A 12,188-nucleotide genomic window follows, 5' to 3' on the forward strand; every position below is an offset into this window, starting at 1 on the left:
GCTGTTGCCTCCTGTGGTGAAGTAAAAGGGAAAAACATGCAAAACTAATCGTATGAACAATGAAACTTTAATTGATTTAAAAACAAATATGAACAAAGATAATCCCTTGGCTATGTACAGTGCGAATTAAACAAAATTACAAAGTCAAAAAATAATATAAAATAAAACAATGGTAATGTTACTCTACAATGAACAAGACAAAAAATGAATTAAAAGGTGCTGAGAATATTGGCTGGCTGAAAACCTCCATTATTACACAGAGCGCATACTAGATAGATGTATCAGCCTTGAGAGCACAGAATATTCTAAATCCAACTGCTCGTGCAAGCTTAGTCATCGGCTATGCAGATTGTGGGAACCGACCTGTGAGATTTATATTTATTTAATTTATATGAATTTATATTTACGTTAATTTATATACTTCGATAGCAATTTGTATAATGATAAGTGGACTGTATTTCTGCAATAATCTCAATCTCACAAATTGATCCTCTACACATTAGGGGGGGTTTATATTTATATATATGCAGCCAATCAAACTACAGTATTAACTACATACATTGAAAAGGTTCCTTATCTTATAGTACAGCAGGTTAGTCCACCAGGTATAACTAGGGTGTAGACACCAAATTATCCTCTTTGAGGTAGCTTCCATCACCCAGTAACTGGTGCACAAAATCTTGCTTCCTCGTCTTGACCTGTCAAAAGGGCGCTAACTGTGAAGCCAGATACCTATATATGACAAGCTATATCAGAGAAAATACTGTACATGGAACATTGAAGACCTGGCTTAATTACCTTTAGTTTGAGGCTGCCTCGCGTTCTAACCGGGACACCCTACCCAATGACATTAATGGCCACTAATGATAGATATACGGGTTTCGGAAAGAACACTTAACTTGATTTGTAGACAGCGTGTTGAAGATGGTACACCCTTTGGTTTCCATAACACTTCGTCCAAGTAAAATTAACAGGAGCCGTATTTGCTCCTGTGAGCCTCTGGTCTAGTATAAACAATGGCTGTCTAACACTCCATACTATTGACGCTACTGGCCGACATTGTCCAGATATGAAAGGAGCCGAATTTGCTCCACACGTCTCGGAGGTGACACAACAATGGCTGCCCCTCCTTCCTCCCTGACGCCTGGCTTACATTGTCCAGATTTCAGAAAGTGATAGAAGGGTCGCATTTACTCTACTTTAATATTGATAATTAAGTTAATTTATATAAGATGTTTTTATGATGGTAAAGTCCAAAGACTAATGTATTTAAGAATAATTCCCACCATAATAGGTGGTGAATTATAATAGTATGTGGAGATGATATCCCGTTTTCTATAGACGGTAATTCTACTACAAGTTACGTTTTCTATGGGTTACTTGTTGGTAATACAGCAGCAATTATTATCTGTCTGTATGATATATTTAATGGTGTCGGGTTTTCCGACATAATTCCCCAGGGGGCTGCTCACGGGTCGAAGTCCTCTTTAGAACAGACGAACACCGATACTCCTCCTTCAAATTATTAGATTAATTTGATGTTAGTAGTTAGTAAATCACACATTTGTGCGTCTGTTCGTACAGGACGGATGTCCCGTACTAGAGTTGCAGGGGTTAGAAGTCTAATGCGATTTCATTTCCCTGTCAACTCTTGAAAGGCTAATATTCAAGCCTAATTACATATTATTTAACCCAGAAGACTGAATGTGATCAAGTACTACAGTCAAGTATGATTCAGGGACTGCAGTGAGATCAGTGACCTTAGATATAACTTGAAGTTTGTTCAGGTAACTGGTCACTGATATATAAACACTGAGGCCCATGGAATACATCTTGATTAAATAATAAATGTATCAAATCAGTCATCAGATTTATTGGGGTTTAATTTAGTTAATTGATTCAGAAGATTGAATAGCTCATCATTAAAGTAAAGTATGGTTCTGAGACTGCAGTGGGTTCAGTGACATTGGTCGCAGTGACTTGTAGCTGTTTTAGGCTACTGTTCACTGATTTTCCACTGAGGCCTCATGAACTCATCTTCAGCTTTAAATGATGATACTAACATCAACCTCTGTTACTATAGTCAGCTGTAATCTCCTTAGTATAATGCTACTGGAGAAATATAATCAGCTGACAAATTTTGATTTCTACTGGTATTGTTTATCTGCAGGCATAGGTCTCCTCAGGCTTGATACTGGGCCTGAGAGTAATTTACCTCCTGCAGAGTTTAACATGGTTATGCCCTGATATTTAGTAGAGCTACCGATGAATCGATGACAATAGTCTGTCCCTACAAGGAGACCGAAGTCGGTGAGGTGATCAGACTTAATATTATCTGCCAATTTTATTCCTCTATTTCTCAGGAATTTGGCTGTTGCTCTCAGACCTCGAACTTGTAGGTCTACTGGTATTTTGTCCACCACAATGGCTTGTACTCGACAGACGTACCTGCCTAAGCGTACTGATGGTTGTACCACCTGGTAGACTTGAGGTCCTGCATCTGTTACAAACCCTGAGATGTTGAATGACATCTGGGCTACAGGCCTTAATTGTAGTTCATCTGCCAACCTTTTAGTGATATATGTTCTTTGGGATCCTTGGTCAAACAACCCACGGGTATGAACCTTGGCCCTCTTATTCAGGATGGTAATTTGGGCAGTAGGCAAAGTCGTATTGCCTTTAGACTTTGCCGAATGGACACTCTTTGTTTGTTGCACCTTGCAGTACTGTACTGTGGTGGGAATGCTATCTTCCACCTTGGGTCTTGAATACGTTAATTTCGTATATTTGCACAGTGCTGCATGGTGCCTACCTCTTCTACACCTGTTGCAGGTGTTGAATTGGGTATCACAATAGTCTATGTTGTGTGACTTGAGACACCTTGCACATCTCCCTAATTCCTGGAGTCGCTCCATACGAGTGTCTCTGGTTGGATAATTAGCACAACAGTATGTTGAATGTTTCCTTTTGCAGAACATACATGTCCCCCAGCCTACTGCACGTTTGGAAGTTACCGGTTTGGGTGAACTAGTAACAGTAGGCTTGGAGGTTGCTGCTGCATTGTCAGATTTTCTGCAACTTGATGTTAGAGTAATTGACTGATGTTTATTTGGGGTAGTTGTTTTACCCTTTAATTGACTCTTATTTTCTATTTCTGAAGGCTTGCATGAGGCTTTAACTTCCTCATTTGCTCGTCGTTTGTTTATGATGGAATGTAAACCTTCAGTGATGTCCTGTACTGTCAGGATGGTGTTATGTTGATGTGCATATAATTCATCTAGTATATCGCTGGACAATTTTCGTTGAAGGACTACTTTGGTCATCCATTCACTAGTAGTTATATCAACCTTAAGACTGAATATTCTTAGTAGTGACTCAAACTCCATGCTGAAGGATTGTAATGAGTCAGCAGTCTGATCAGGTTGAGGTAAATCCAGCAATTGTAGTACTAGATGTATGACAGTTTTCTCATTGCCAGCATTATTCCTAGGAGGCTGGACTGGGAAATTAGTGCTGTCGTTATTTTCATTTACATTTTCTACTACTGGTTCAGCTTCACCTCTAGTTTGGAGGCATGTTAACTTAGTAGCCTCAGGTATTGGGTTTTCAGAATCCACAGAGACTGGATAAATTGTCTGAGAACTGCTTAATTTCTGGTGGTATAATAGTAGGTGAAGCTGTAGTGAGTGAAGCTTTCCTGGGTGAAGCTTTATCCTTGTTGATTAAAGGATCTAATCTGGCTTTACATTTATTCTTAAAAAGATCCAGATCATCCATAACATTATCTACTTTATTTGGTGTACTTGCTATTTGTTCTGATTCAATTATCCTGTGTAAATGTTCCAACCTGGCTTGAGTTTCTTCTTCATATTGTGCTAGGTCAGACAGGAATGGTTCCACATCTTCAACTACTATGTCGTCGTCGTGGACCTGATTTTGGTAAGATTTCGTATTTGCTTTCAATATATGCAATTGGGTTTGAATCTGTAACAGTGGTATTTTCAACCGACGATAATTAATTACAGGCTCATATAACAACTGTTCATATTGGTTGAGATCTCTTGTTAGTTGGCGTTTGCTTGATATTAAAGCACGCTTTGCTTTCTGTGGATTAGTCATGGTGACTTGTACTTGGGCTGCTCATAAATTGTGAGCAAGTACTAATGGTAGCCTAGGGTTAAATTCTGCACTCACTAGGCAATAATCCTACCTCTACTAGAGGTTAGCACTTAAAATTAATACACATTATATATATACAATCATACACACTAATGATTTGAGTGATAAACCAGTGTCATGGAAGTACCTTTAGGTTAGCTCTTCTATATCACCCTAGGATGGTAGAGACACTAATTAATCACTCAAAGGTGTAATGATCATAAGTAAATTATTATATATACACAACTCAACTCGAGTTGATAAAAATTACACCCAAAATAGGGTCTGCACCATTCATTAATGGTGTTAGGTTGTTCAATATAGTACAACTGACTATGGTAATAATGGGACTAGGATGAACGATAATAGTTCAACTAGTCAATGTTAATATCCTACCCTGTTGTGGGTTGGCAATTAGTAAATATTATACTGTGATCACTAGTGCAATATATATTAAATAATTCTCTATTTTGGAGAAATAATATACACAATTATTGATAATAGCCTCTTAATTAGCCTCTATGAAACTTCTAATATTATCTAGAAGTATTAAATATTATTAGTGACCTCGCGAAATAAACTCCACAAAATTCGTGGATAATCTCTCGCGAAATTTAACACCACAAAATCCATGAACAATCTTGCGAGGACACAGCCACTAATTTGGCTGGCTTCTATATTAGCGCTGTCATTTCACAGAATAACACTCCACCAAATCTGTGGGTGTGCATGAAACCGCTGACGAAGCTGATCTGAACTGAGCGGGGCTCGTGAACTCGCACGAGTCAACGCCGCCGTCATTGACTGCTGGCTTTGTTTAAATCACACGGCACTAGTATATTTAATGAATCCACTGGTTAACTGGTTCATCCGGTACTAAGATGACCAAATGTGGGTTCAAAGGACCAAATAATCCGTCATCCGGTTCGAAGATGACCAAATAATGTGGGAACCGACCTGTGAGATTTATATTTATTTAATTTATATGAATTTATATTTACGTTAATTTATATACTTCGATAGCAATTTGTATAATGATAAGTGGACTGTATTTCTGCAATAATCTCAATCTCACAAATCGATCCTCTACACATTAGGGGGGGGTTTATATTTATATATATGCAGCCAATCAAACTACAGTATTAACTACATACATTGAAAAGGTTCCTTATCTTATAGTACAGCAGGTTAGTCCACCAGGTATAACTAGGGTGTAGACACCAAATTATCCTCTTTGAGGTAGCTTCCATCACCCAGTAACTGGTGCACAAAATCTTGCTTCCTCGTCTTGACCTGTCAAAAGGGCGCTAACTGTGAAGCCAGATACCTATATATGACAAGCTATATCAGAGAAAATACTGTACATGGAACATTGAAGACCTGGCTTAATTACCTTTAGTTTGAGGCTGCCTCGCGTTCTAACCGGGACACCCTACCCAATGACATTAATGGCCACTAATGATAGATATACGGGTTTCGGAAAGAACACTTAACTTGATTTGTAGACAGCGTGTTGAAGATGGTACACCCTTTGGTTTCCATAACACTTCGTCCAAGTAAAATTAACAGGAGCCGTATTTGCTCCTGTGAGCCTCTGGTCTAGTATAAACAATGGCTGTCTAACACTCCATACTATTGACGCTACTGGCCTACATTGTCCAGATATGATAGGAGCCGAATTTGCTCCACACGTCTCGGAGGTGACACAACAATGGCTGCCCCTCCTTCCTCCCTGACGCCTGGCTTACATTGTCCAGATTTCAGAAAGTGATAGAAGGGTCACATTTACTCTACTTTAATATTGATAATTAAGTTAATTTATATAAGATGTTTTTATGATGGTAAAGTCCAAAGACTAATGTATTTAAGAATAATTCCCACCATAATAGGTGGTGAATTATAATAGTATGTGGTGATGATATCCCGTTTTCTATAGACGGTAATTCCACTACAAGTTACGTTTTCTATGGGTTACTTGTTGGTAATACAGCAGCAATTATTATCTGTCTGTATGATATATTTAATGGTGTCGGGTTTTCCGACACAGATGGCTCTGAAGTCGAGTGGAGTCGCCGATTCACCAATGGGAAGCGTGCTGGCTGGAAATGGTAGTTTGGTGATCGACGAGGGTGGCGTGGCGACAGCGAGGAGGGGGAGGTGGAGAGCGAGTGTAGGGTACGTATACCCCCCTGTAGAAACGTATTCTACTAAATATGTACTACTCTTGATTGTAGTATCTAGATGTTGTAGATGTATTGAAGTAACATGATGGAGGAAAGAGAATATCTTTATACTCCTTCAAAAGATTGACGTGGCACAACTGGGTCCTCCGCCGCCTATCTGGAGTCTCAAGAACGTAGTTGTGGTTGTTTCGGCACTCCTTGATGCGGTAAGGTCCTGAAAACTTATTTTGCAACGGAGAACCTGAGATCGAAAAATATGCCAACACGAAGTCTCCTGTTTTAAATTTCCTGATTTTGCTGCGTTTTTCAAAATGTGTCTTCATCCTATCTTGAGCTTTCAATAAATTATCATTGACAAATTTACGTACTCTCTAGAATGTGCTTTAAGTTTTGAAGAAACTGAGGCACATAGGGTCACTGAAGGTGGCACTACGTAGAGAGTCTTTAAAAGCTTTAAGAGGAGTACAGCACTTACGTCCGTAGAGCATCTCATAAGGAGACACTCCTAGAGACTCAATAGGGAGACTTCTGAAAATGCACATGATGATGTCAAGTTGTTTATCCCAGTCTTTCATGGTTTCATTGCAAAATTTCTTAAGGAGTGATTTTATCGTTTGGTGACTACGTTCAAGAGAACCCTGTGAAGCAGGATGATAGGGGCTGGACAATACCTGAGTGATGTTGAATTCTTCCAGCGTCTTCTTGAAGAGATCACTGGTGAAGTTGGTGCCACAGTCATTTTGAATCTCCCGAGGAAATCCATATTGTGTAATGATCTTCAATTGTTGTTTCACCTCCGTAGCAGCCGTAATGTTCTTTACAGGAACTGCAATGGGGAATCTGGTGGTTGGAGACAGGATGGTTAGTATATATGCGTTGCCAGAACTGGTCCAGGGTAAAGGACCAACACAGTCTATGATGAGTCTGTGTTATGGTGGTCATATACCCCTGCACTATGATGGTCATTTACAGTTGTGTTTTGGTGGACAAATACTGCTGCGTTATGAAGGCTATATACAACTTTTTTATTGTGAACATATTTAGCTGTGTTATGGTGGTCATATACAACTGGTGGTCAGCTTCCACCACACCACTTCCTAATGTATTCCATTTGTCTACTACTCTGACATTGAACAAATCATTTCTCTCATTTGGGCACTCAGTTTCCACTTGTGTTCTTTAATGCTTGTGCCCATTATGATAAATAGTCTGGCTTTATGTACCCTATCGATTCCCCTGAGAATCTGGTATGTGGTGATCATGTCTCCTCTAAATATTCTGTTTCCCAGTGACGTCAGGTTTAATTCCTCACGAGGTAGGTAAAAGAGGGAGTCTCTTTTTGTAGCTCTTACCCCATAGTTCGGGTTCTAGTTTTGTAGCTAACCTTTGAAACTTTTTCAGTTTAGTATCTTGCTTGACTAGATATGGACTCCATGCTGGATCTGCATACTCCAGGATTGGTCTGCTATATTTGGTATACAAAGTTCTGAAAGATTCATTACACAAGTTTCATAAGGCCGTTCTTATGTTAGCTAATCTTGCATGTCACTGATGTTCTCCTCTTGATATAGGCTCGGGGGACAGGTATGGTGTGATATCAACCCCAGGTCTTTCTCTCTCTCTCTCTGATCCTTGAAGAAATTCATCTCCCAAATTATACCTTGTATCTAGTCTCATGCTCCCTGCACCTATCTTCGTTACATTATATTGGCTTGGGTTAAACTCTAACAACCATTTGTTCGATCATTCCTGTTGCTTAGGTACTCCCTTATCCATTGAAGCACCCTACCAGTTACTCCTGCCTGTTTCTCCAGCTAATGTATCAGCCTCATATGGTGTACTGTGTCAAAGGCATTTCAACAGTCCAAGAAAATGCAGTCTGCCATCGTTGTAGTGTGTTATAGTGGTCATATATATATATATCCACATTATGCTGGACATTTACACATGTGTTATTGTGGTCATATACAGCTGCATTATGATGGTCATATATTGCTGCATTATGATGGTCATATTCAGCTTTGTTATGGTTGTCATATAGAACTGTGTTATGGTGGTCATATACAACTATGTTATGATGGTCACATTCATCTGTTTTAGGGTGGTCATATGCAACAATATTATAGAGGACATATACATTTGGGTAATGGTGGTCAGATACAGATGTTTTATAGTGGTCATATATAGCTGCATTACGGTGGTCATATTCACATGTGTTATGGTGGACATATTCAGCTACATCATGATGGTCATATATAGCTGCATTATAATGTTCATATACAGTTTTGTTATTATGGTCATATACAGTTTTGTTATTATGGTCATATAAAACTGAGTTACGATGGTCATATACTTTTGTGTAATGGTGGTCATATTCCTCTGTGTTACGGTGCTCATATACAGCTGTGTTATGATGGAAATATACAGCTGTGTTATAGTGGTCATATATAGCTGTGTTACGTGGTCAAATTGAGCTGTGTTTTTGTGGTCATACAGCTGTGTTATAGTGGTCATATACAGTTGTATTATGGTTGTCATATTCAGCTGTAATATGGTGATCATTTACAACTGTGTTTTGTTAATCATATATATTTGTGTAATGGTGGTCATATACAGCTATGTTATAATTGTCATACACAATTGTGAAATTGTGGTGACATACAGCTGTCCAGTGATGGTCATATACAACTGTGAAATAGTGGTCACATACAACTGTGTATATGGTAATAATCATCTGTTTTATGTTGGTCATTTACAACTGTGTGAGGTTGGTCATATACAGCCGTGCTAAGGTGGTCATGTTGAGCTGCATTGTGAAGGTCATCTGCAGCTGCATTATTATGGTCACATACTTCATTATGATGGTTATATTCAGCTGCATTATGATAGTTATATATAAAACTGTGTTATGGATGTCATATAGAACTGTGTTATGGTTGTCATATAGAATTGTGTTATGGTGGTCCGATACAGCTGTGTCATTATGGTCATATTCATCTGTGTTATGATTGTCATATACAGCTTTGTTATGGAGGTCATATTCAGCTGTGTTTTTGTGGTCATATAAAACTGTTTTACAGTGGTCATATACAACTGTGTTATGGTGATCATATACAGCTGCATTATGACGGTCATATACAACTGTGTCCTGAAGATCATATACATCTGTGTTATGGAGGTCATATTCTGCTGCATTACGATGATGATTTACAGCTGCATTTTAACGGCTATATACGACTGTGTTTAGGAAAACTATACACCTGTATTATGTGGGTCATACACAGCTGTATTATGATTTTCGTATATATCTGTGTTATTGTGGACATATATAGCTGTAATTTGATGGTCAAATAGAACTATGTCGTGGTGGTCAAATACAACTGCATTATAATGGTCATATATAACTTTGTGATAGTGGACATATACAGCTGTAATATGATGGTCATTTGCAATTGTATTAAGTAGGTCATATTCAACTGTGTTATGGTTTTCATATACAGCTGTTTTATGATAGCCATATTCAACTATGCTTTTGTGACAAATATAGCTATGTAATCTTGGTCATATACAGCTGTGTTATGGTGGTCATATACAGCTGCATTATAATGGTCATTTACAGCTTCCTTCTGATGGTCATCTACAGCTGAATTATGATGATCATATACAACTGTGTTAAGGTGGTCATATACATCTGCATTTTGATGGTCATATGCAGTTGTGTTATAGATGACATATACTGCTGCATTATGATGGTCATACACAGCTGCATTAAGATTGTCATATGCAGCTGCATTATGAAGGACATATACAGCTGCATTATGATTGTCACATTCAACTGTATTATTGTGTTTTATTCAGATGTGTTATGGTGGTCATATACAGCTGCTTTATGATGGTCATATGTAGCATCATGATGATTTTCAAAAACAGCTGCATTATAGTGGTCATATTGAACTGTGTTATTGTGGTCATATACAGCTGTATTATGGTGGTCATTTTCATCTTGTTATGATTGTCATGTACAGCTGAGTTATTGTGGTCATACAGAGCTGTGTTATGGTGGTCATATACAACAGTGTTATAGTAATCATATCCAGCTGTATTATGGTGGTCATATTCAACCAACCCGTTCTCGCACTTTCGTATAGTCAATATTGACTTATTAAATACGTGAATATGTGACATTCTAAACATATTAGTTTACCTTGAAAAGCTTCATAGAAAACACCGACCTTACCCAACCGTCTTAGTATGTTAAGATAAGCATCTTATTGCTTCGTAATTACAATTATTACTTAACCTATTATAGGTATAGGTTAAGTAATAATTGTAATTACGAAGCAATAAGATGCTTATCTTAACATACTAAGAAGGTTAGGTAAGGTCGGTGTTTTCTATGAAGCTTTTCAAGGTAAACTAATATGTTTAGTATGTCACATATGCACGTATTTAATAAGTCAATATTGACTGTAAGAAAGGGCGAGAACGGGTTGATTCAACTGTATTGCGTTGGTCATATACAGCTGTACTCGCCTAATTGTACTCACCTAATTGTGCTTGCGGGGGTTGAGCTTTGTCTCTTTGGTCCCGCCTTTCACCTGTCAATCAACTGGTGTACAGATTCCCGAGCCTACTGTGCTCTATTATATCTACATTAGAAACTGTGTATGGAGTCAGCCTCTACCACATCACATCCTAGTGCATTCCATTTATTAACTACTCTGACACTGAAAAAATTCTTTCTAACGTCTATGTGGCTCATCTGGGTACTAAGTTTCCACCTGTGTTCTCTTGTTCGTGTCCCACCCGTGCTGAAGAGTTTGTCTTTTTCCACCCTGTCAATTCCTGTGACTATTCCCCAGAGAATTCCTCTCCAGCTGTGTTATAGAGGGAATACAGATGTGTTATGGTTGTCATATTCAGCTTTGTTATGGTGATCCTATACAACTGTGTAATCGTGGTTATATACATTTGGGTAATTGTAGTCATATAGAGCTGTGTTATAATTTTCATATTCAACTGAGTAATGGTAGTCACATACAGCTATGTAATGAAGGTCATATTCAACTGTGTAATGATGGTCATGTACAACTGTATTAATATGGTCATATGCAATTGTGTAATGGTGCCTAGTAACAGCTGCATTATGTTGGTCATATAAAACCGTGTTATGGGGGTCATATGCAGCCGTTCTAAAGTGGTCTTGTACAGCTGTATTACGAAGGTTGCATTATGATGGTTATATACAACTGCATAATTATGGTGATATACAGCTGCATTATGACTGCTATATTCAACTGTGTTATGGTGGTCACATACAACTGTGTTAAGGTGGTCATATACAGCTGCATTGCGATGGTCATATACAGCTGCATATTGACTGACTGTCATATACAACTGTGTTTATGAGGTCTTATACATTTGTTTTATGTTGGTGGTAATATACACTGCATTATGATTTTCATATACAACTTTGTTATAGTGGAAATATATCGATGTGTTATGACGGTCATATACAACTGTGTTAAGCAGGAAATATTCAACTGTGTTACTGTGGTCATATATAGCTGTTTTATGACGGCCATATGCAACTGTTTTTGACAACATATAGAGCTGTGTTATCTTGGTCATATACAACGGTGTTATTGTGGGCATATATAACTGTGTTATGGAAGTCAAATACAACTGTGTTACGGTGGTCATATACAGCTGTGTTATGGTTGTCATATACAGCTGCATTATGATTTTCAAATACAGCTGTGGTATGGTGACATATATAGCTGTATTATGCTAGTCATATACAGAAGTATTATAGTGGTCATATACAGCTGCTTTACTATGGTCATA

At 38.1% G+C, this 12,188-nt stretch overlaps 1 protein-coding gene across 2 annotated transcripts in view; it reads left to right on the plus strand.

Moving 5' to 3' along the window:
* The window catches only part of LOC123751960 (probable G-protein coupled receptor Mth-like 3), a 372,755-nt gene that overhangs the window by 162,179 nt on the left and 198,388 nt on the right, over positions 1–12,188 (plus strand). The gene's annotated exons all lie outside the window — the stretch shown is intronic.

The sequence above is a fragment of the Procambarus clarkii genome, chromosome 54, assembly GCF_040958095.1.
Source record: "Procambarus clarkii isolate CNS0578487 chromosome 54, FALCON_Pclarkii_2.0, whole genome shotgun sequence".
Classification (NCBI taxonomy): Eukaryota; Metazoa; Arthropoda; class Malacostraca; order Decapoda; family Cambaridae; genus Procambarus; species Procambarus clarkii.